This window comes from Otolemur garnettii, unplaced genomic scaffold (assembly GCF_000181295.1).
Source record: "Otolemur garnettii isolate 467f Iridium unplaced genomic scaffold, OtoGar3 scaffold00002, whole genome shotgun sequence".
Lineage (NCBI taxonomy): Eukaryota > Metazoa > Chordata > Mammalia > Primates > Galagidae > Otolemur > Otolemur garnettii.
Genome location: NW_003852397.1, coordinates 4895680 through 4901774, shown reverse-complemented (window position 1 = coordinate 4901774; position 6095 = coordinate 4895680).

The following is a 6095-nucleotide window of genomic DNA, read 5'->3' as shown; positions in this document are numbered from 1 at the left end:
TCACTGTTCATGAGCACTTTTAACTGAAGATGAAAAGGAGACAAATTCAGTCCACCTTACAACTTATTCTTAACTTCTGATAAAAGATCTGAAGAGTAAATTTTAAATTATTAGCTAAAAACAAGACTTGGATATCACGCTATTTAATTTATCATTGTGTACAACTAAAGCTAGATTAATAAGGTAGACTATATTTTTATAAAAGAAAATAAAGAGTTCCTTATTGATAAAAGCAATTGAGAATATAATTAATACAACCCAAAGACAGTAAGATATTAAATATGTCAATATAATAAACATGTACATGTGTATGTATGTAGATGTGAATATTACATATACACACACATTGTACAACATGGTTTGGTGGAAAGAATTCTGGATAGAAAGCAGGAAATCTGGACTCTAGACCTCACTCTGCTACTTGCTGAGCAATCTCAGGTAAGGTAATCTCAGGAATGAGCTTCAATTACCTCCACTGTATAAAAAGCGTGTTTCTAAGATCTTTTCAGACTCTGGCACCTGTGACGATATGTCCTCAAACATGCGATTTTACAGCCGAGTCTGGTCCTCCCTAGCATACACCAGTATGGTGCAACTGATCATAGTCCAGCATTTGCTATGGTTGGTCTGTTAAAAAGTCTGAGTCATCGTCCTTATTTACAGGCACTCTCCAAATTATAAAATGCCTTCCACGTGTAACCCTTTGCTTGCTTCCTTCCTTCCACACACAATGAGGACACTTGGGAAGTTAAACAGGGTCTCTCCCCCCACCCAGTTACAACCTGGAACACTGTCCCTTTCCTACTGTCCCCTTCACAGAGAGTTTCTACATATGCCTTGCTCTATGTTTCTCAGCTCTCACTATTCATATCTTATTTAATTCCACATCAGGTAACTTCTACATACACTGAAACAAGTTTTAGCTTTCTTCCTCTGCCCTCCCCTTCTCCCTTCTGAGCCTTGTCCATTTCCTTAGGAAAATCTCCACTTCATTCCAACTGGAAGAAAAACAAAATCATCAGCACGACTATTAAACCGAGAGTGATGGCAGTGAGACATCCATGGAAAGACAACAAAAGGCATAACAAAGCTCCGGTTTTCATCAACCTCTGAAATTTGTGAACACATACAGGAGTCTATTCAGAATTCATGTAAATTTCCATTCATTCATTCATTCTCCACAATTACCTGTGTCATAGAGGGTGGAAAACTTACTCAAAATTTGTGATTTAATTTAATATATTGCTGTTTTATGTAATTGCTAGCATTGTAACTCCCCAATACAGTCAATCCCTTCTTCTCACTCCATATTATAATTATTGCCCTTACTAAAACATCTTAATCTCCTTGATGGCAGGATTCAACTGAGTAACATAATCATCACTGTATCCCCAGTGACCAAGCACTTCATAAAGTCTTGTTGAAATCCAAATATCGCTTTCTCGTACTTTTACAAGGATATAATATTCGAGCTACTTGGGGCAATTAGGGTTTTGTAGACTAGCTAGCCTAAGACTTTAATACCACATTTAGAACACCGTTTGGGAGAGGAAGCTATCATAGTTCAAAAAAAAAAAATTATAAGTAAAATTCTGAAACTTAATTTTCCTGAAAATGTATAGCACCATGAGGGCCTTAGCAATCTTGTAGTCCAATGCAATCATTTAAAGATGAAAAAAATGCAAACTCGAACACGTTTAGGAGGCTTTCCCAAAGTCAGGGAAAGAGCCAGACTCACAAAGATTACCTTCTTAACTTGTTGTTTTTTCTGCTACAACATGGAAACCACACACACACAAAATGTGCAGTATGATCATATGGTTTGTATACACTTATACACATACATCTATACATTCCGCATTCTTCTCCTTTCAGTTGTTAAGAACTTTAAGGATTTAAGTTATTTTAGACATTATGTTAGAGTTATCTGGTTAATCAACTATATTTTACAATGTATGAATCCTGTCAATCATTACTGGCTCAGGAAGATGCTGTAAGGACTTCCACATATCTTTAGAGATAAATTATAAAGTTCACATGTAATGAAAACAATCTGAATTCTTAACTACTGATAGTAAAAGTATATTCTGATTATACATTAAAAAGTCCTTTCTCTGTAGTTTAACTTTAGTGCCAATATACGTGTTGTTCTTACTGATTTTATATGCTTATGTATAATTCAGATAGGATGCTGTCTCAGTAACCTATAAGGTGTTTGTGTAATATTAAATATCAACCTAAAAATGAGAAGTGCAGAAACAGTCAATGGTAAATGAATATATAAAGTGTTTTGTACCATACCCCCCTAATATACTGTTATAATTTTGATAGAGAAAAGCTAAATTTGCTATAGCAAAAAAGATTTCTTAGATCTCTTAAAGCCTTAAAAAGTTGGCCAAACTATTGTTCAATGTGCACACAGTTTGTGTCTTCATGCTCAGATGTTGTTGAAACAGCAGACTTAAAAGAAATAATGTCAATGAATCCTACCAAGCACTATCCATGACCTCTGGGGTAATTAGCAATCATTCAAAAGCAACAAGACTAAAATGTTCTATTCTTTATTACTGTCAGCTCTTATCTTGATCAGCATTTTAATAAAGATGGTTCGTTTCTAAGACAGTTTCATGAATCAGTCATAATTACATTCTGACATGCAGTGAATAGTAAAGCAAAACTAAATATCACTTCATCAACCTTTCTAACCTTTATGCAAGTATTAACTGTAAATAATTTTTACACAATCCTACAACAGAAAATCTGCATATTTCTTAGCTTTGTACATACTTTACCCCAAATGAATTTCCTGTGACCTATACCTGAAAAACACAATCAGCCATAATTATCCAGTTTTGTGAGATGTTCAGGTGTTGCCTTTCAGAGTTCAAATCAACTTCAAGTATAAAAGGCTACTTTATTCTACAAATGGCACAATATGCAAAATGGGTTAAGTAGCCAAAAGCATCTCAGAGCATTGTGGCTTGAAAGAAGTCTCTCTGGAATCAAAACGTCACAATAAAACTACTCTAAGGCAGAGCAACACTTATAAAAATAGATTCATAGATTACACATTGAGGAATGGATTGCTGATGACGACTGTTGAAAGTCTTATAATTAAAATATGTTAAAAGAAGAATATTAATTAGAAGGAAATCTGAGCACTTCAGTATCTGAAGGGTAGATATTTTAAAATGTAATTCCAAAATAGCTGATGGAAGAGGTTGAATATTTGTCAGAATTATAAAACTTGCTTAGAGATATTATTTTGATATTAAGGATAAGGTGAAAATTGTTTCAGTGCCCTCCTCCCCCAACAAAATACCCGACGGACTTCAAAGTTTTAAAATAGCTCATTTCTCTTTCTACTAAATACTAAGTATTAAAGGTATTTTAAATAGACAAAGTGGATATAATTCAGAATAGATTGATACTGCATTTTAGGTGATTTATTGTTTCACTTCTCTCAGAAAATTTCAAAATAAGTGTGCAATGTTTTCTCAAGAATAATTTCTTGACTTCCCAAGTAGTGGATCTAGGAAAAATGGACAATTTTGGACACAGAGCGGGGTCCTCAAACCTATATAGCTCAGCTATGCCTCTCAAATAAAGTTTACAATAAATCTACCAAGTAATATTTTTATCCAAACTGATTTTCATTTAGAAACTTAAATGCTGTGAAATAAAGACATACTTATAGTTTACTTTTCATAATTTCGATCTGAAAAGAATTTCCCACACCTAATCTACTATTAAGCCCTACATGTTTTCTTAAACGTTATATTATAGAAAAACCTTCCTAGGATGTTACCAATCGGAAGGCAAAAGGGAATACCGCGAGCATCTTTTTTCCTATGGGATTAAGAAACCACAAGAATGTGTAAGTCTTTTATGGGATAATTTTTGTTTAACTTCTCCATTTAGCTTTCTTGAGCATTATTCCTTTCTCTTCTTGGAGGTGCCAGCAAAGAAAGGGAAAGAAGTGTTGATTTAAGAAAACAGATTTCCCATAAAGAAAAAAACTGTGATTAAGATTTAAACAAAAGCTAAAGATGGCTTCCTCGGAGCCCTGATGAGGTCCGCTACCTCATTATGAACAACTGAAAACTTGTGATGCATTTTGTTTCAAGAGAATCCAAAAGTCCTTGGTATAAAGCAGGCAGGGGGGTGCAGGGGCCATTCACTCTTTCTGTATCACAACCATTATGTAAAAAGTATAAAACACTGCCTGTATGCTGCCAAGCCACAATGACTCTTCCTACATCAAAGGATTTTCACCACGAGGGTTTTTTCTTCAAAATTTATTCAAGCTAAGGGCAGAGAGACAACGATTCATACACGCTAATTACGCCTAATTATCTATTCCCTTTTCTGACCGGCTTCGGCCAGTGTTATTTGCTATCTGGGTTTCTCACAACCTCCCTTTGCCCTGTCCGTCCAGCCCAACAGTGGAGGCTTTGAAGAAAACAGTTGTGGCTTTTTAGAGTTTCCTCAATATAGAGTTCAAGCAAATTAAATAATGATTCTGTTAGTTTTGACACATTTATGCGTTCAATATGAGGACCTCTTGGTTAATTTGGCAAATTCCTCACATCTCTCCATGGTTGGAATCATAGTAACACCCTCTCTCACAGGAGCTTCTCCTCATGCTTTCTTTTCATGATCTAAATGAAATGTTTATTGGATTAAAGCTCTTCTCTGCAGACCTCCTTGGTGGCCTATGACAAAGAGCTTAAAAGTTCTATTAATTGGCTTGAGTTTTCAGGGAGGGGAAAGGGAGAATTTTATTTCACATTACATCACTGGCCAAGAAAATTGCCACGTGTAATTAAACTAATTTATCTCATGATTCAAAGAACTAATTCATATTTAAGACACACTTCCTTTAAATCATTTTTATCATCATAGAATTGATATCTTATAATTTAACCAAAAATAACCAATTGTTCTAAGAGAATTCAAGTCCTTTAACAGTATACATATTTTACATGCAAGCAATAGCTTATTGTATTCCAGTTAAATACAAATATATAATTTATATATTTTATAAGAAATCCTTATTTTTAATCTTATGTAAGATAATATATATAAGAGAAAATATTTTAAAAGACATACACCCAAAATTACTTTCATAGGTAGGCTCTGACTAATATAAGGTCTACATTCTGTTATAAAGGTGGACAACAATTAAATTTTAAATCCATATCGTAATAACTTTTATTCTAGATCAGCGGTCCTCAACCAGTGGATTGTGGCCCCTTTGTAACAATGAAAATACATCGCGGCATTAGGAAGGTTGAGAGCCACTGTCCTACTTATTTATTAATTTCAAGTACATAGCACAAAAACACAATTACAAATCAAGTTCAGTGCCTATTACTCTAACCAGTTTTCTGAAAACACATACGAAATACATTTTCTCACATTCTCACATACATATGAAATAGGCTGATCTATGAAAATATCTTAGCTAGATTTCCGTAATTTATTTAGCCTAAAATTTGATATTTGTAGAAATATTTTACAATCAAATGGTCATTTTTATATTGTGAAATATAAAGTACAAGACTTCAAATTCATACATTAATGGTTTGTGGGAAAAGCTACAACTCTTTTTAATTCACGAGTTCAGTCTGCTACTTTTGTGCTATCTTTTGTTTCTTTCAGTCTTAAGTATTAAAAAGCCAACTGCTAAGTAAAGACATTACCACACTAACAAAGGGTTAATCCCTGCCCGGCTGACTCAGGTAACAACACAGGGGAGGTCAGTGAGCCTGACACTGACCTCCAAGGCTGGTTCGGATTATTTAGCACTCTGAAAGCTCTGGTATTCAAAGTTATAATGAACAAACTGACAAATCAATTTCACCAATGAAATGAAAATTGTGGCAGGAAAAAATGGCAAATATACATGTATTTAGCAAGTCTATTAATCCTAATTCAGGTGGCAGAGGCTAAACAATGAAGCCTTTCATCTAAGTGCTATAAAAATTTCTCTAAAGTTTATAACTGGAGAGCAAACTATGAAAATGTTTTCAAGAAGTTCTCTATAAAAAAAAAAAGAGAGAGAGAGAAGTGATTATCGGAAAAAAAAAAAA